Raw genomic sequence first — 19,909 nt, forward strand, 5'->3', positions numbered from 1 at the left:
CGGGCGTTCGCCACACGTCGGTCTTCCGAGGTGCGCGGGTCTCTTGGGCGGCGTACTGAACCTGGTCGTTTCGACGTCGGTCGTGCTGCGACCCAGGAGTCTGACGTCGGGGCGGCGCAACATAGGCTCGAGGAGGAGGCGGTGGCCGTCGGGCCACTGCGGCGTAGGTCATGGTGGGCTCCTCGGGTGCAGCTACGTTGGCAGGAGCCTCCAGTTAAAATTGCCCACTGAACCTCCTCGCGGACAACTTCGGCTATTGACACCAAAGCCGGCTGGTGGGTAGCAGGCAGGAGCTTCTTAATTTCCTCCCGGACGACGTCCCGGATGATCTCGCGTATGCCCGGGGTTTAGCTGCTGTATGGCGAGAGGGCAGCGAAGCCAGGAAGTCTCTGATTGTGGGAGACGCGTGCTTGAAGGGCACGTTCGATTTTTGTTGCCTCGGTGATGAAGTCTTGGATGGTGATGGGCGGGTTCCACACAAAGCCTCCGAAGATGGTTTCTTTCACTCCCCGCATCAGGAACCGCAATTTCTTTTCTTCAGGAGCGTTTGGGTCGGCGCGGTTCATGAGGCGGAGAACGTCCTCAACGAAACTTGTGACGCTCTCGTTTGGCACTTGGCTTCTTGCTTGAAGAAGTTCTTCGGCCCGCTGACGTCGCTGCTGGCTGGCAAACGTGCGTCGAAGTTCCGCCTGAAAGTCTTGCCAAGACGAAATTGACGCTTCGTGATTCTCGAACCAGGTGCTTGCGGTGCCTTCCAGGGCAAAGTAAACAGTTCGCAGGCTCTGCTCAGGACCCCATCCGTTGAACCGTGCGACGCGTTCGTACTGGCCCAACCAGTAGTCCACATCTTCATGAAGATTGCCACTGAAATTCGGTGGCGTTCTTGGTGGGGCCTGTACGTAGACAATGGACGTCGGTGGCGTTCCGTCTGGGTGCGACGTGGTGCTCATCGTCGGCTTCGACAGTTTATTTGTCCTGTCCGGCAGTGGTCCAAGTTCCGGGGCTAGGCCGAGGTTGCGGCGACTTGATCGGGTCTCGGTTCTTTCTTCGTTGGGTCCTCGGAGACTTGGGGTTGGACTTGCAGTGCGGGCCCTCGCTGGGGTGCGCTGAGCGGACATGCGTACCCCGCACTTCCACCAAAAATGTCACGGGTGGTGACCAAAAAAGAATAGATAAACAGGAAGAAATAAACGTTTAATGTGGCGAACTTGTGCAAAAAATTAAAGAGTACAAAAGATAATAACAGAGCGTCGCGGGCGTCGAAGTCGGCGAAACCGCAGGATCGAGCGCTGGGGCGAGACTAACTCGACAAGGTCGCGGGCGGCCTCTTATCTAGAGTGAGTCACGATCTCGAAGATTCAGAGGAGAAGGTTCGAGCGTAGCGCGCTTGGGGCGAGAATGAACAAGCACTTTCTAGAACAACAAAAGCAGGGATGAACGATAGTTATGTCCGCAGCAAGAATGAACGAGAACTTTCTACAAGTGCGTGACCCTGCGTGGGGCAATATTAGTCGAATACAAAAAAAAAAACAATATAGAGATGTAATATTTTAGTTGTATGTCCACTATTTGAGCCGCAATCGCGTGAAATGTGTGCTCATTTACTGAAATGAGCACACATTTCACGCGATTGCAGCTCGAATAGAGGACATCGATCTCAAACTTTCACAAACAAACCTCAAACCGGCATTGTGCGCCTCTGCGATTCGGAAAATATGTTTTTATTTTTGTTTACGTTTTCAAAAGGGAACGTAAATTAGGTGAACTTGTGATATTCATTGTATTTTAAAACTTGAAATGAGAGAGAAACCACATAAGCACACTACAAAACCATAAGCAACAAGTATATACAAATCCAAAGGCAACGCAACATGACAAAAATTATTTCTATATAGAACGGTTCGAGGTAAACCAGGGTGGCTACTCATTACCCAGCCTATTACGATCGAATGATACATTCTCACTTCATTCAAATCTTGTACATAAATCTTCGGGAAGTATGCGCCGGGTTTCGTTATTCTCACATCTTGCTGATCTCCGACGGTTGACTGCACAGTTCGTGCACCTAAGTAATATAGAGACGCGCGCGCAGAACCAGTAAAAAACACAAAAAAAACGACATCGATGCCACATTTTCCTAAGTCAGTACTTTTTTTTTACTAGCTCGACATAAATGTGAATTGATTTTCACACTGTGTAGGACCCACGTAGTTCACAGTGGCAGTTTTGAACATGCCGGCACGCACACACTGATGATTTTCTAAATTTCGGGACAAAAAGCGGTACCTGCAAGCCTCGACATGTGTATGCAGCTGTTCTGTGCTTTCGCAGATATGTTTTACACTGTTATCATGTCCCGTGTATTTGGTGAATATTTGGGGTGAAAAACACGCTATTTATAGAAATTACCATAACTTTACACGTTGAGTAATGGATAATTCGTTCAAAAATCAATCGAGGTTGTAAAAAAACGTGTTTAGGTTTGGTAATACACCCATAGCCGTGTAGCCGACCTCGAAAATAGGCATCACCCCCGGTGACGGCCGCAGCACTGCCCGCTAACGAAGCACCGGAATGCTTGGGGACACACCTAGAAAGGACCGTCGAGACAAATGCCGCGGAAAGGAACATATCTCGGAGCCAGATATGCACCAAAAGCAATCACACCATGTCGCGGGACGGGGCGAACCATGGGCGATCCCCGCGCTTACCGCGCTCGCTGCCATTCCTGCCATTAGTTCTGGTCGATGGCAATGCGGTCTCCCTCTTGTCGTGATCGTTCGCAGCGTATTAACAAACTCTTTTATTTTTAATATATACGCTGCTAGAAATGTCGCTAGGTGGCGCAAGTTACCGCTCAAATCCAAATAGTTTGCTCGAGCTATTTATCCATGCGAGTTCGGCATTCGATTTTCTGTCCGTCGTAGCTACCGACGCCGCCCACCGCCGACGACGCACGTAAGTACGTACCTCTGCACGTAGCTACGTCCGCCGCTTGGAGACTGTTTACTGTGTATAACAGGCATCGAACGAGAACAAACGCGTCCTGCGTGCTTTCAATTCGGCTGAAAGTCGCGCGGCACGCTGGGCTTGTCTCTCGCCTGTTCTCGGCTGCTGGCCGCCATGTTCCATAAGGAACACGCTCAAACCGTTTCGGGGAAGGCAGACACGGTGTAGCCTGTTAAGTTTACACGGCACCTCGTGTGTAGACGAATAACACACGTGGCAGCGTGTAAAACGAACACGTTCTGACGTGTCCGCTTTGGGACAACGGTCTACACGTCTGGGCGTGCTATTTTTGCGAGCTGTGTAGGTCAACGTTCAAGACGCCTTCCTCCAGTGTCTTCCTCCACACGTGTGAGGATCGGATGCCTCTTGGTGGGTTGACCTTCTCGCACTCTTTTTTCTTGATCGTCCGGAAACGCGTGAGCTTCTCTTTGGCGATTGAGAGTAGAACAATCCCTTTGAATTTTGGTCTGAGTGCCTCAACGAAGCTTCGCGCGTTCGTTACGGAGTACAATTCTGTAGTTATTAAGTCATACATGGGTGCCTGGTGCTTGAGCGCGCCGCTAACTCCACCAAACGAGCTTTTCCCGTGTCCTGATACGGAGAATATCTACTTGGCGACGTCATTCCTTTATTTTTTTTTTTTTTAAATTCAAACACCTGTTGCCTGTTTTTTGAAGTGACTTGGAGCACCGTGTGTAATATAAACGAGTTCCGTGCAAATAAGCAATAGTTCCTCCAGTCGCCCTTTGACGACGTTGAGCGCAAAGAGCGCATGGGACGAGTCATGGACGATATCGTCGCTCAATATGTAGCCACGCAGGTAAACACGGAAACCAAGTTGCTCTTCCAGTGATGTCCTTGCACCGCGCGTTGGATCACGACCCTCCAATTTTAAGCAGAATTGAAGTGCAAGATGACGGTATGTTGACTTCACATGCGCTTTCTCGAGCCATGTGGCTCTTCGGTGGGCGCGTCGGATGAAGTCTGGAATGTATTTTTTGTCCACTTTTGAAGCTCGTTAAAAAAATTCCAGAAGATTTGTGTACAAATTTGAGTTGTGTGAGAATTCATTATTCAATCATAATAAGCTGTATAATGAGTTGCCACCCTCGTTTATTTCAACCGTTCTATAAAAAATTTGTTTTTCATGGTGCTTTGCATTTTGATTTCTGTATACGTGTTACTCATTATTTTGTAGTGTGCTTATGTGGTTTCTATCACACTTTAAGTATTAAATTATAATGAATATCACAAGTTCGGCCTACTTTACATTTCTTTTCAAAAACGTAAACAAAAATAAAAACCAATTTTCTAAATAGTAGAGTAGTAATAGTAGTCGACTGCAAGAAAAAAAAATCTAGAATTGTAATATTTTGGTTGTATGTCCTCTAATGAATAGCAAACGCGTTAAATGTGTGCTCATTTCAGTAAATGATCACACATTTCACGCTATTGCGGCTCAAATCAAGGACATAAAACCAAAATATTACATTTTTAGATTGTTTTTTCTTGTATTCGACTTGTATATCTAAAATAATTTTAAAAATATAAAAATTCACAAAAATGAGGTTTTTGAGAAAATCGACCTCAAACGTTCAACAATTATTTCTTACAATGTTAACGTGAAGGTAGCGGAGTGGGTAGTCGACATATTATAATGATATTATTATATCTATAATTGGCTTGCTTTGTACTTTCTATGGAGCCAAAGAACGAAAATTTACCTTAAATGCAGACAAAGTAATAACCTGTCAAATTTGACCAAAAATCGACCTGAGTGACAAGCTTTACATTTTCTTTTAGAAAACAATACAATTTCTAAAAATATTTGAATACATCGAGGTATCTTTATAGTACCTTTTAAATGAGGACTAAAAGTTAACAAGGTGCAGAGGAGACACTAGCCCGAGCAGAGGGTGTCAAACACGCGACCTGCGACGGCGGGCAAAAACACTACTTTCTGCCACTGCCACTGCGGCCTCTACGCTTCGTAACGCGAGAACAAAAAATGGGGTAAACATAAGGTTTGCGCCCTCCTTCATTTCAAAAATGCCCACAAAACGTTAATTTTTCTCGTCAAAATTTAAGATTAGATTCTTTTAGCCTGCCCGATTTGAGATGAAAACACCCATATATATATATATATATATATATATATATATATATATATATATATATATATATATATATATATATATATATATATATATATATATATATATATATATATATTATTTTTTTTTATTCGGCGCTAAAGTGGGCACACCCACGACTTCGATATCTTTGTTGAGTTAACGTCAATAACGGCGCGTTTAGAAACATTAGCTCCTGTCTCTAAGAAAGTAAATAGTTATCGCTTAATTTGGGGGATCAGAATAAGCCGTAGTTTTCAATGAAAGGCATATTCGTTTTACTCAGTCACCGATAGGGCCAGCCAGGCAGTGCCAAGAGAGCCTAGACACGGCGGACGTCGCCGCTGCGCGTTCTATATCACAGATTAAACCAATCACGCACAGAAAAATCGTCGCAATCATTCGCTTTTTTTCTGATTGATTGGCTTAGTAGGTGATAAAAACAGGCAAAAAGACGACGACCGCCGTGACGATGCACTTTTGGTGCTGCTTGATTGCGTCTACCGGACAGTAGTGTCGGCGCCGGTCGAACTTCAAGTGAAATGGTGTGTAATGACGTATACGATGGCAAGATACAGACCGTCAGTACGGGGCAAATGCTTCTCTATGGACCAACTCAACTCACGGACGTCAAGCCACTGTACTTTAAGGAAAAAGGTAGTCATATGTGACTACCTTTGAGGTGGTAAAAAGTGATGCCAAATATAACGACCCCCAGAATAAAAATGACAAGCCCACACGTAGTCAAAAAGCAGGTAGTCAAATTTCACCACCCCCTAAAGCAACATGGCAGCTGGTTAGCGAGGCTCGAATTCCGCGGTAAGGCGTAGTGAAGAGCACGGCTTTTCGGCCGAGTGAGAGAATAGAGCGCATACGTCTATTAGACGTATTCCAAGCGCCTTCAGACACTCTAAACATCCGTCCCCAGACACCGGTACCGTACCTATATCCTGTAAGGACGGCAGTGTGTGTGCCGGAATCGCCAAGATTGCCCCCGACGGCATCTCGCTAGATTGACTATTTTTACAACCGGCGCAAAAACGCTCAAAAAAGAAATCGTTACACGAGGAATGGGCATGCTGACTTTCTTGAACACAATGTATGCTTGTCGTATGCGGCGATGAATCGCAGGGCGCCTTCGTCGACACCGACGAGAGGCGATCAACTCGCACCAACGTTACCGTTATTTTTTTTTCTAGTTTGGATTTACCTTTACCGGCGTGGTTATCCATTCGTGCGCGTGTGTGCCTGCACTTCGAAGCTCTTCGCCACAAAAGGAGCCTTTAGGTGGCTGAGTGACACAATTATTACGATTGTTATCGAACTGAGAAGGAGAGATGTAGGATGCCTGTGGACCGCAGACCAGCCAGGCCAGCCGTTTGTAAATCAATAGCTACAGAACTGCTCGACACTTCACTTTATTGAATCAAGCGGCAGCTGGCGCCGCCTAGGAAGTGTAGTAGTAACCGCTAGATGGCACAAAATGTACTCTCATACTATTCAGCTACTTACTACACATACAACTACTGATACAACACACACACACCTTCAGGATACCAAACACTGATACAGGCACATACATGTCAGCAGAAGAACAAGGCAGAAACAACCCCAACACAACACTTCCGCGATTCTCTACTCGAATCACCCAACCAACCCGATTCGTATATATGCCCTACCATATTCTGACAAGGATTAGGCAAGTGGCTGTCAGTGTTTACTAGATAAATACAAAAAGTGGTTGCCAGTATTATTGGCATACAAGTGGTCTATGAATTTAAATTGACGCGCTAGACATCTCTAGCGCTTTGAACGGCAACATGATGTGAAAGCAATCGGCTAAAGCAGCACTACACGGCATGCTCCCGATCAGTTTCGGTTTTAGATTCACGCAGTGATAAGCTTACTGAAGCCATGTTACCTTATGCTCGTTCCGCGCGTGGAATAGCAGCAGGAGATACAACAATATCTGCATTCCTGGACAGTAATCGACTAAAGGTAACATAATTCGTAGTCTTGTGTTGTTCAATTCGTTCTTTTTTCCCCTAATTATAGCGGGCAAACGCTGGCGGCATGCTTTCCCGTGTTGGTCGAGTGACCGATGAGTCGCTCTACTCGCTCCACTTTAAAAACCCCAAAATTAAATTTCTGTAAAAAAAAAAAAGTTTTGGGGTACAATTAAATATGTAACAAAATAAGCATAACCGACGTTCTTTTTTTTAAGTGTTGCATTCGGAGGACATATACACCCGTATGAAATTATTTTAAATATTTTTGGTTTTCTGTTGACAACAAAAGGTTGGCACATTCCAAGCATTGGGACACATCTTATCAATAATGTATTAAGCTTAAAACATTAGTGCATTACAACCAAAAACTATACTATATATATATATATATATATATATATATATATATATATATATATGAAGTAGCTATAATCGAGACGAAGTGTTTAGGTGGCAATTGTTTGTATTCTTTTATTTTTGAAACCTAATATACAATTTTATATTGAAAATATTTTCCCTTAAACAATACTTAAACGTTTCAAAACAACCTTGTAGGTACTTTGAATCATTGTTATAATGAACAATGATTCGAAATGACTACATATAATTATAGTAATGATACTTTCTGAAGCCAGAAACAACCTTGCACCCTTTTTGTTGGCTGGCACCGTTGAATACGAAAAGAACTAGTAAACTTACATGAAAACAGGGAACACTTAACCAAAAAAGAATGTTATGTATGCATTATAAACATATTAAATAATCAAAATCTGCAATACCACAGTCATTTAACCAGTCTAAAAAAAATATCTGAAAATATGTATAACACAAAAAGGGATATGATTTACACCAGTCAAGATACTTGGCCATAGAACCAAAGTTTCAACAGTAACAAAAATGTGAGGCGGTACCCAAACGTAACTGGAATGAATTTCAGGAGGCCAGGAGTTCGTACATTTTAAATCTGGGGCCACCTAGGGAGCCACCTATAGCCGTGACAAATGAGATCCAACTTGTCACGGCAAATTTTGCGGCCACCTAAAATTGCCAGCCCGTTTTCCGTCCCTTTTTAGGTGGCCCCAAAATTTGCCGTGACAAGTTGGATCTTGCAGGCCCGTTTTTTAGCTGGCCCGTTTTCTAGCTGCCCGTGTTATAGCTGGCCCGTCTTCGAGGTGGCCCGTTTTCTAGCTGGCCCGTTTTTTAGCTGGCCCGTTTTCTAGCTGCCCGTGTTATAGCTGGCCCGTCTTCGAGGTGGCCCGTTTTCTAGCTGGCCCGTTTTTTAGCTGGCCCGTTTTCTAGCTGGCCCGTCTTCTAGGTGGCCCGTTTTCTGCTGGCTATAAAAATGTCCCGTCGTCCACTCCCCCGCAGAGTATCTCGGAGGGTCCAGGACTCTGATCCACGAAGAAAACCAGGGAACTGAGAAGTACAGCAAATACTCAGCGTAAAAATAAAGCTATGACGTACCACTCAGCCTAACCACTTCTTGTGAGACGACATGCACATAGTCACGTCGCAACTTTATTTTTGAGTCGCAAAATATATAGGAAAAGCATTGCCAAGCTCAACTTGTATACTTTAGAGATTGACTTCCCGAGTGCTCGAGAGGAAAGTAAATATACAGGAATTGTCTCAAGGGCAAGGCCGATGGTTTCTAGACATTTAAAAGAACAGTGGGTCCGCAGGTAAACAATCAATTTATTTGTTTAAATTAGATGCACAGCTGAAGTATTCTATTAAATACCAAATTCAAACAATAAAATAGAAACGTAAATGAAAACTTGTGTCACTTGCTGAAACATTGGTGGAAGCATGGTCGTTGCTTTCACTTGACACACTTGGCGAACTAGGACCCGCCGCAGTTGAAGGTGCGCTCTCCGAGCCAAGTGTGTTGCAGCCAGCCGGAGCTTCGTGCAACAAGACGGGTCTCCGCGGCACGTCCGAAGGCCAGTTGCATCTGTCGTCGAGGCACGATGCTGCTGCGATTAAGAATTTCCAGCATTTTATTATAAGAGAATAAGAGAGAGAGAACATGTCTTGTATATTATTACGTTCTAAAATTTATCAAACAGCTTTTCTTTAGAAAGTAGCTTGCTGGACGTTAGAGTCTATTCAGATGCTGAGTCATCGGCCAGAAACATGGCCGCTAACATAACGTTTATTCATATGCTCTACGGAAAATAAAGCAAAATATATTTGCTGTTAAGATAACCGCTTTGCTTTCGGCGGCCATGCTTGTTTGTAGTTACTCGACATTAAAAAGCAGTCTGACGTCATATGGATAGGCCCTATAGCTTTGATGGCAGTTTGAAGACTGAGAACAAAACAGTAAATTTTGACGCCACCTGCAGGCAGGGGAGCTGAGGTTGTCCACTTGCCAGGATCTACAGGTCCATGGGTGAATCATACAGGCTGCGTCATGAAACGCTGGCTAAATCGTTGCTCAAAAACTACACGTTGCACATAAAAAGCTAATTTAGTTTAATATGAAAATTTATAAAGTTTGATGCTCAAATAATTATGGTGTCAAAAATTTTGAACAATTAACTCGCTGTAATTACTAAATTTAAAAGTATGGTCAGGTCAGGGTAACGACCTTGCTAAACTGCGTCAAATATTGTAAAACAAATAGTTTGACATTTTATTTTCAAAAATATTGTTTAATACAATGCATTTCTTCATTCAGTTACCCTAATGAAAGCTTATAAACTCGTTCACACAAAAAGAATGTTTCGGCCGACGTTGACGGCCCCGTGAGCAAACGAGGGTGGACGCACAAGGGCAAACTCAGTGTATTATAGACGTTTCATTCATCATACATTTTAGTATAAATGTTCCTTGTGTGGCCGTCCCCTTTGCTCAACGCGATTGTCGACGCCGGCCGAGACGCTCGACTATATACCTCGGACGGGCAAGCAGATGAGTGCGCCGTATACACAGTGCTCTATCGGAGGACACTTCGGCAAGAGAAAAGTACGTACACCCCTATAAACTATTTACACCTTATCGCTGTAAAATGCTGGTGGCCACCGTCGAGGCAAAGCGGGCTAGCTTTCTTTGCCTCACCTTACCATAGAAAACCGTAAGGGCTGCGACTGTGACCCGATAACTTTAAAAATTGGCGCCCACCACGAGTGCCTGTGCACAGCCGAGCCGGCGTCAAACGCGAAGAGTCCGCGCTTGTAGTCATTATGGTAAGTCCATGCTAAGGTGAAACGAAGTAAACCTGTTTTCCGCTTTCCACCGGCTACGCCAGCCGGTATCTGAATAATATGAAAAGAGGCGATTCCAAACGTGGCTTTTAGAATACAAAAATATTGTGTTTAGATACCTGTATCGTCCAGAACAGGGTCCCACTTGTCCTCTGTTGGCGAGAACACAAGTTACTAGTTAGGAACTCTTCCAGCAATGAACTCTAATTTGTTATTAGCCAGTGAGCTACATAATTACCCAGTCGGTTATGCTGAAGAGGACTGTGCCCGCAGTAACGGCACCAGCCAAGTTGGCTCAGTAGGGGTGGTCGTGCTGGTCGTGCCGCCAGATCAGCGGGCTTTGTGAACCCATCGCATTCACATGTTTCCTCATGGTTACACCGCCCGCGTCGAATTCCTTTAGTATCTTTCGACGTGAGCATCCTGAAGAACTAACTCACTGTGTGCGGCTTTGGCGCATTCTCTAATATAGGCTTACTTCACCATGATAAGAAAACAAATGTCACCCGCAGATGCTTCCGATTAGATTCGTACTTCGTACGTTCGAAATTCATCGTCCTTGCACGCTGGCTGCGCCCGCGGAGAACACTGGGCGGCCTCTACTGCCGCCATCTAGCGGAGAGCAGAGAGTTTTTTCTCGCTATTTTGCCCATAGCCGGCCCGTTTTTGCCGGCCCTGCACAAACGGGCCGCCAAAAATAACAGGGCCGCCTACGGAGCCACCTATATAACCATTCGGACCATAAAAAAGGGGAAGGGCCAACTGCAGCCGTGACGTTGTACACGGCTATTTTGACGAAGCCGGATCAGTTCGCGGCTAAGTCCTGAAAACTTTGAACGTCACGGCTATAGCCGTGACGTTTGACGGCCCCAGATTAAGAGTGTAGTACCAGCATCCGCCTCTAGCAGCGCTAAGCTGCATTTTTTCTGAGTCAGTTTGCTGACCGGTGTTGTCTGCTAAGAGTCTAGCGGAAAGTTGTAAATTTTTTCCCCCAAGCGCTTCAAAATCATTTTTCTTTTTTTCTTTTTTTTTTTGCAATGTCTGACTTGAAGGATCTTACACATTCGCAAAACGATTTCCTTTCAATACTTTTCATACGAGCGAACAGAAAAAAGTCACATGGGGCGAGCGAGCTCCTGAGAATACGGGAGGTGGAAAAGCACTGTCATGTGATTTTCGCTAAAGAATTGTTGCGCTGACAGGGCAGTGTCTGCTGGGGCATTGCTGTGATGGGACTATCATTCCACCTTTTCCTCACATCAAGGTATTTCTGCCTTCCTCAGTTTCGCAAGCGTCGCAAAATTCCCAGGTAAAACACCTGATTAACAAATTCACCAACGGGAACAAACTCTGAGTGAACAATGCCCAAATTGTTTTATGTTTTCATCAGCTCAGAAGGTTGAGTGTCCCCTTGAACGAGGTTTGTCGTCGATTGATAATTTAGTCGAATTAAAGCGAGAAAAGCACACATAGACATGCACTTTCTTATCAGCCTCTTCTTTGTAAGCTCTCTGGAACATTACAAGGGTTTCCGGCAGTTTTTCCTAAATCAAAACTGCACGGCCAAATGCTTTTGCTTTATATCAGACAATGCAAAAAAAAAATAGCTATTTTGAAGCGCTTGGGAAAAAAAATGTAGCAGACAATACCAGTCGGCAAACTCACTCGGAAGTGGTGCTGCTAAGCGCTGCTAGCTGAAAAAGCTGGTACTACGAACGGCCGGCCTTTCAGAAATTCATTCCGGTTACTTTTGCATCCACCCTGGTATGATTCACTGTGCCAAAACCTTTCGGTATATGCCACGTTTAAAAAAAAAAAAGATGGCAACCAGTCAAATAGATTCAATAGACCTTATGCAAAATTGCTTGGTGATCTGACAACACTGAGAGCGTCGCCATTTTAATGTTGGCAAGCGTCGTCGGTACCAAAGCACGGTGGAGGCATCGGAGAAAGCCGTATGGGCAGTGTGCGATAGCGCAGCAACTGTGTTTTCCATCTTCTGACCATAAAATGCGGATAAACAGTTTAAACAACCTACTGCAACTGTCTGATTAAACTCTGGGAGGCCTCTGCACACTGATAACAACCTCGTTAAAGCAGTGCAGCAATTCCTACGCCTTACTGTGGAAGCTTACACACTGCGGGCTGTCGCCAGCGTGTTCATAGGCCTCCGAAAGTTTCATCAGACAGTTGCAGTAAGTTGTTTAAACTGTTCGTCCACGTTGCATGGTCGGAAGGTTAAAAACGCAACTGCCGCGCCATTGCACACTGCCCGTAGGGTTTTATTCAAAGCCTCCACTGTGCTTCAGTACCGACAACGCTTCCTAACATTAAAATACCGACGCTCCTAAGTGTTATCAGACTAACAAGCAATTTTGCATCAGGTTTATTGAGATGAGGCAATTTTCTCTGCAACATCAAGCAACTTCGGCCAGTGTGTGTGCCCAAACAATGGCGGACTTCGATAATTAGTGCCTGCAGCTATCATACTACGTTACCCTCTAAACTGGGACTGCGGTGGAAGCTACGTCCTCGTTAAACAAGTTATACGTCCCTGTTTTGCCGCGTCATCACGCTCCTGCCCATGCCCATACCCACGCGCAAAGAGCGGGGTCAGGTGACAAGAGTAGTGATGTGATTGGTCGTAGTCATTTTGAAGCAGCTATAGACCATTCCATTTAGCGCTCTCTGGGCGGCACCATTTTGTTCGGCCGCAGCGCCCTCTCCACACATCCTGAAAGTTCAGCTGGTTCGGCGGGGTAAAGCGAGAGAGAGGGCACGCGCCCCACTCCGCTAGCAGACGACAAACCGGGAGGTTGCCGTTCTCAATCTTTGGGCTGTATCGGCGGGCTCTACCGAACATCGAACTCTCGCTCGTGGCTGCCGTTGTGAAGCGGTTCGTGTTCTTAGATTAGTTGTGGCTACTCCAAAATCAGCCTATAGATCTCTGTTGTTCTATTTTGCTAAATGATCAACTAGCATATCTTTTTTCCGTTACTTAAATAGCAGTTGAGGCAGCCGGCAGTACTATTCTCAACTACTGCTTGTATTGCTTCAGGAGAGCACGTTTCATTTATTATTTCAGGCTTCCACTCATGATCGCTAAAGGCCTACACCAGTACGAATTTTTGTATAGTAAAAAAGGTACAGCAACCGGATTTACTTTTCGCCAAAGAGACGACGTAGTCAAGGCCCAAGACAGATTCCTGAGGCATTCCAGAGCTTGCCTTGTACAAGGGCGAGGTGGTATTGTTGACGCGGACGTAGGCTTGCGCATCAGACAAATAGCTTTTTAACAAATTGTACACCGAACCACATACTCCGTACGAGGAAAGCTTGTATAAGAGGATGTTGTGGTTGACTACGTCGAACCCTTACTCAGGTCGAACTAAAAAAACGTCAAGCTGACCTCTATTACAAACTACTTCAGAGGCAGCAGACATAAGAGATACGAGATTGGTGGATGCCGATCTGCCGGACATGAAACCATGCTGATTAGGAATGACTGTACTACGAAACTTGAAGGAGAGAAAAGTGTTTTTATTTGCACGCAGGTAACAGCGCAATTGGACCCTGGGAGTCTTTTTATCTAGCATAGTATTACACGATAACTGGCATACCAAATTCTGCGCATCTGCACTTGAAAGTTCCAAAATTACGCGATTTTAAACAGAGTTTGCACGCCAGCCGGACGCTAGCTACAGCCCACTCGGCGGAGCGGACGACATTCGGGGTGAGAGGAGGAGTGCATTTTTTTCTCTTTTACCCTCTCTGCTATGACCCTAATAGAACGGTCTATTGGAGCAGCCAAAAGTTCATTTTGTAGAAGCAAAAAGAGCTTTTGGAGCATAACCGCACACTTCATTTTCATTTACTTCACTGCAAATTTGAGGAGGAGAGACGGCAAATATTAGAAGGGGAACAAACACTAGCTGTATCGTTGCATGTGGAAGTACCAGACACGCTAACAAGACGGCTGATGAAGGACAGTGCAAAGTGCCGGGAATGATTATTTTGGGTACGAAATCCCACTGAACAAATAATAAAATACAATCAATTTTAATGCTTAGATTTATGTGCCCTTCAAGGTCTAAGGGGGGGGGGGGGGTTGTAACAAAACTGCAATCTTAAATCAGACAAAAACAAAACATAAAAATGAACCTACAAAAGAGTCTATATATACATTCTTGCATCGCGTCTCGCTTTGGAGGAGTATCGTTCCTCTCCGGCTGTGATGTGGCGAAGCAAGACACGCAACATTGCGACGCCTAGTTCACAACTGTCGCTTCACTGCAGTACACTACAATGCGGTGAGAAGCGCGCTCAACAAAGCTAGCGAACCCACCAGAAAAGAGAGATTTATGGCGAAACATTTGAGTACTCTCAGTGCTTAATGCGAAATCTAATCGAATAGTACGTTATTCGAGGCGATTATCGAAAGTCCTGAAAACCCGCACTAGCCTACCCTAACGATCTGGTCCAGTAGCGAAGTCTGCAGCTGTTATATTTGGCACAAATGGCGCAGCAATCACATCACTGGGTGATAAAAGGGAGGCGGCTGATTGGTCCGGAAGGCACTGTAGTCTCAGCTTAAGGGTGAACAGGCTATAGGTGGTGCACACTTTTGAGACGGGTCTATTAAGCGTAGCTGACAAGCTGTGGGTGGCTGCAACAGAAATAGCAAAAGCGATGAATGAGACAGGCATCTAGCAATTGATGTGCTGGCGAGAATAGGACATTTACAATATTTTTATTGTAAATGTCCTATTCTCGCCAGCACATCAATTGCAGTCATCGAAATGAGACAGGCATCTAGGACATTTGGGATGCGAGTCAGCTCACCACGGCACTGCTAGCCTGGCTGCGAGCATGCCAGTTCACAGTGTCGCTAAATACTTCACCAGGAAAAAAACATTTGTCTCCATTCATTTATGCCAGCGCACCCACAGTGCCAATTGTTGCCCTCCTAGTGTCGTAGACATCAGACATCTGAGAGAATGCATGAGGATCACACCGTCCATGCTGTACAGTAGTCATGCCGCACCAAGAAAGAGGACTGCCGTGGGCACACCGAGATACCGGGTTTGCCGAGACAGTAGAGACAGCTGTCTCAACTAGTGCTCCAGGTGTCCGCCACCATAGATGGCAACAGTAATCTACTATAGCAATCAATCGTCCCAATAGATTTATCTCATTAAGCGTCCCACACATGCATGACGCCGCCATAACGTTAGATCACAGGAGGCAGGCGGCAGTGCACGACACGGCTCGTGTCGTCTCGTCACGCGCCATGCTCCAGCGGGGTTCTCGCACATGCAGAAAGACTAAAGTTCCTTTAATGCATTCCGGCAGCGGCGGCTTAACGAAACTGGCTGTGAGATGGGTCTAATCAAAGAGAAAAACCCCGAGGCTGCTGCGCATCCAGTTGTTCTAACCACGCAAAGCCTATTCGTGCCAAGGCCATTGAATTTTCATGGAGTGAGATATTTTCATCGTAAAGTATTTGGTGTTATCATGTCACACTCTCGTGGTTTTCAACACCCATGGGCTATATAATTCTTCTTCACTTTAAAAGAATTATGTTACATCTGAAAGATGAGAGGTCGAAAACAGGAATGGTGAAAAAATCAGAAGAAAGAAGAGGTGAAGCAAAGCGACTGACCGAATCGTCCTGGGCGAGCCAACGCAGGACATCTGTCTGTGGCGAGCGCGGGCTGGGGTGGTGGGTTGCCTAAGCCGGGAGGCCCTTGAAGGAAATCTAACCCGGGCTTGGCTTAACTGCCAAGACCCCAGTTTCATCAGACACGGGAACACCTAGCACAGCCAGGCATGCAGGGGGTCAGAATCGATGCTGGGTTCGGGGCTCATGGTGATTGGTGGCGCCACTCACCAAACACCCACGAGCGCGCAAGTCTCCTTTGGCAACGCAACCCTGTAAAAAGGCATTCAGTACGTGAATGAGAGACTGATTCAGCGAAGGTGAGAGTTACACTTCAACTGAAAAAAAAAAAAATGAACGCACAGCTCAGACATATGATGGGTGCCCATGTGCGGTTGTGTGCCACGTCCAATGTATTTTACATGATGCATGTGAACTTATAGTTATCAGAGATGACCTCAAAGCTACAAAGTATAATGTACCCAAAATACTGAAAGCTCAGCTAAAGTATCCACAACTTTCTTAACCGAAATACCTAATAATGTTTGATTTCACTGTCTTTCTCCTTAAGTGACACCTCTTTTTCAGCAACAAATGGAATGTGCTCACGTGATACCTGTAACAGCATGCTGAATCTGGGCCATTCCTCCTCTGCATGTGCTGGGTTGCTCAAAACGAAATCAGGTGGTCTTATCGTGGCCTCAAGAAGAAAGAATTGTCAGGGCTAGTGCAGCCTTAGCAAAGATTTTTCTTGAGATTTCCTTAGATACACCAACTGAGTTACTTTCGAACAAACCAGCCAAAAATAGATTATGGACAACAGAATAAAGATTAGACATTCCACTGAAACGAGTAGTTAAGTGAAATCACCAATTAGCTGAGTGCTGAGGCGGTCGTAACCTGCCAACTCGATAGCCTCCACCAAAAACTCTGTTCATTGCATTAGTTGACAAAGTAAACGTGAAACACATGCCTGATAAAGACGGGCATTGTACCATGGTTCCAACATCAAGCATAGGTGGCGTCCTACAACGCTGTGACATGGCACGTCCCGATGACTAATTGTGGTGAGTTCGCTGGCGCAAGCAGAAATTGCAAGCGCATATTTTGGTCATTCCACAGCACTGTCAGCTCTATGCAGTTTCAATGTTCTCATGTTCTGTGAAGTTAATGCAAGCACCATGCGTGACAAAGAAAATGTTGTGATATCACCATCTCAACTAGCAAATAACAGAGCACTGCAACAACGATAATGATGCCGAGAAGCGGTGCTAAAATTCTAAAAGGTAGTGCATACTTTGGTCTTGCTGCATAATTGGTTTGGTCTCAAAGTTCAGAAGGGGAAGGGGAATTGCAACGGCCAGGGTTCTCTGGGGTAACAACCGCTACGAAGTCACGTAAGCAGTGCGGAAGGTGTTAGCTGTGCCGGGGCTCACGTTTCGTAATGACTCTCTGTGGACATATACCTCGAGCAGTGCGAGAAATATGTGGGCAGGTAAGCAGTGAGAGCCAGTCAAGCAGCACAAAAACAGGATTTGGAAGGGTACATGGGCTCATCCAGCTTTGACAACAGAGAGGCCCGAGCCAAGCTGGGCTTTGAGTGGATTCTGAGCAGGATGCACGAAGGGGGACCAGACAGGCCTTCCTTAATGTCTGTCACAAAAAGATGCCTACCGCACTCTATTGCGTATATAGGAGGTAAAATTTGGAACCCAGACTTTCCTCGAAATAAGCTTCGGTCACTTTACATGATCCCGGGTGGTGCTTGGGGTCTCGTGAAATGACAGCCCCGCCATGTACAACGACAAACGCCAAAAACAGCACCAAGAATACAAGAACGCATGAAAGAAGCTTATTATTGTCGTTCACATTTTCTACCTTGTATAGGGAAGCAACGCACCCTGATGGTAACAGCTGGCAACTGGCAATTGAGCAGGCATTATAAGTATACAGGAGGCTATGCTCCATGACACCTATCGAGGCAGGTCAGTCATGAAGAGCTTAGCAAGCACTATCTTCTGGTACCCCGGTGTTCCCAAAGACATTTAAGACCATGTAAGAAGGTGAAAAACGTGTGCCCAGTCCTGTTAAATGCTTCTGGTGCAGGTTCGGGTCACCTGGTCGGATACTAAGCAATGCTGAACACGGCTTATATTATGCTGCACTGCTGGAGAGTTACGTAATACTGATCGTGGTCCACTCAGACACAAAGCAGATAGAAGCATCGGCCGAGACAACTGTGGAGGAGATGCCAGCTCCTCCGCTTATGGGCAGCCGTCATTGAAGCTTCGTGGCGCGTGCGTGCTCGTGCACGCTGGTTTTCCGACACAGGGGGTCTCGAGCAAGGAAGCCAATGAAGACAGCGGCCGTCTTGTAAGCGCCACCTTCTTGGAAGGCCGGAGCTGGGCGGCCATCTTGCACGCTGACTATATTCCATTCATCCCTAAGCTGAGGCTGGGGTGGAAGCTACGTCTTCAATGGACCAGTCATACATACCTCTTTCATTACGTGATCATGCTCCCGCTCATACCCACTTGACGAGGACTGGGTCAGGTGATGAAAGGAAAGCAACTGATTTCTTCGGCAGGCACATAGTTCCCACTGCAGTCTCAGCTTAGGGGTGAACGAAGTATAGGACAGTATGTCTCAATGCAATGAAATTTCGTAAAGTCCAAAACCGGCTACAGCAGTGCGACCGGCCAAGGGGAAAATATCAGAAGGCTTAAAAGGCCACGTATTGCAGGACAGACTGGTAAACTGAACGGTCGCGAGCGTCCAAACACTGTGGAGAACCTCGGGGGCTTATTTACTGTCCTGAAAGAACTGAAGAAACACAAGCGTTGGAACCCCCCCCCCCCCCCCCCCGCCCCCCCTTATTGCAAAGAACCCTAAAAAACTGAACGAGCATTAGCGCAAGAACGTCGTGAAAAACCTGAGGGGCTCTTTTCCTGCCCAGGAAAGAGTTAAGCAGTCGAAAGAACGGGATGGACAGACGCATCAAAACATTGTAGCGGCCGACGCACCAAAATGGAGTGGTAGCTGACACACCAAAATGTAGTGATTCTCTGATGTAGAGGCGACTATGTTGGTGGTTCGACGATCAGGCTGCTACTTGGCGGTAGGAGACATCCAGTAAGGGCCGGTAGAGCTACAGGGCTTTGGGATTCCCTGACGGGTGACGATGCAAAGGTGATTGACTTTTAGGGGTAGGTTTATTGAATCAGAGAGCAGAACATCAAAACTGAAGAATACGGCCGGAGAAAGAGGCGCGAGTTCAAGCTCGAGCTGGCGCTTGTAACAACTAAAATAGTGCCCGTGACGACGCAACAATCTAGTAAGAGTAAGAGCCAATTACTACAATGCCACTGAACCGCAACCCGCTACTGAATTGGAAGTTCACGCGCTACGTACGTACAGCCGGGAGATCACAACCACGACGGGTGCAGCTCAGAAATCCAACCACTCCGAGATTGAGGAAAACAGTACGGGCGACCCTGCCGATCGGTCTCAGTGTTCAATGGTTCAGTACGATCAGATATACAACTAGTCATTTTGTTTTCAGTAATCTTTACAATAAAATGCGGCAAAAACAATATCCTTACCTCATTTCGGCAAACAATCACTACAAACCAAACGGGCCGTTGGTTCCTTGTCGATGCCAAGCCAGGCCCAGCTGTTGAGAACCAGTGTTGTTGCTCGCGCCGACAAAATTTGTATTACGCCAATTTACGCGAATTGTTCAACAGATGTGAACTTGGAGTATCTTAAAGGATCACGAAAGCTAAAGAAGAACATTCTTTATGGTATTTCTGTGGTTATCTAAGTTACTAATATCATTTACGACTGCCTGCACGTGAACATCAAATTCGAAAGTGACCCCCCCCCCCCCCC

At 45.7% G+C, this 19,909-nt stretch overlaps 1 protein-coding gene across 1 annotated transcript in view; it reads left to right on the forward strand.

Annotated features, from left to right (window-relative positions):
• Nucleotides 1-19,909, forward strand: part of LOC115308865 (glutamate receptor ionotropic, kainate 3-like) — a 138,463-nt gene that overhangs the window by 105,506 nt on the left and 13,048 nt on the right. The window lies entirely within an intron of this gene.

The sequence above is a fragment of the Ixodes scapularis genome, unplaced genomic scaffold (genome assembly GCF_016920785.2).
Source record: "Ixodes scapularis isolate PalLabHiFi unplaced genomic scaffold, ASM1692078v2 PGA_scaffold2__306_contigs__length_199485367, whole genome shotgun sequence".
In the NCBI taxonomy this organism is placed as follows: domain Eukaryota; kingdom Metazoa; phylum Arthropoda; class Arachnida; order Ixodida; family Ixodidae; genus Ixodes; species Ixodes scapularis.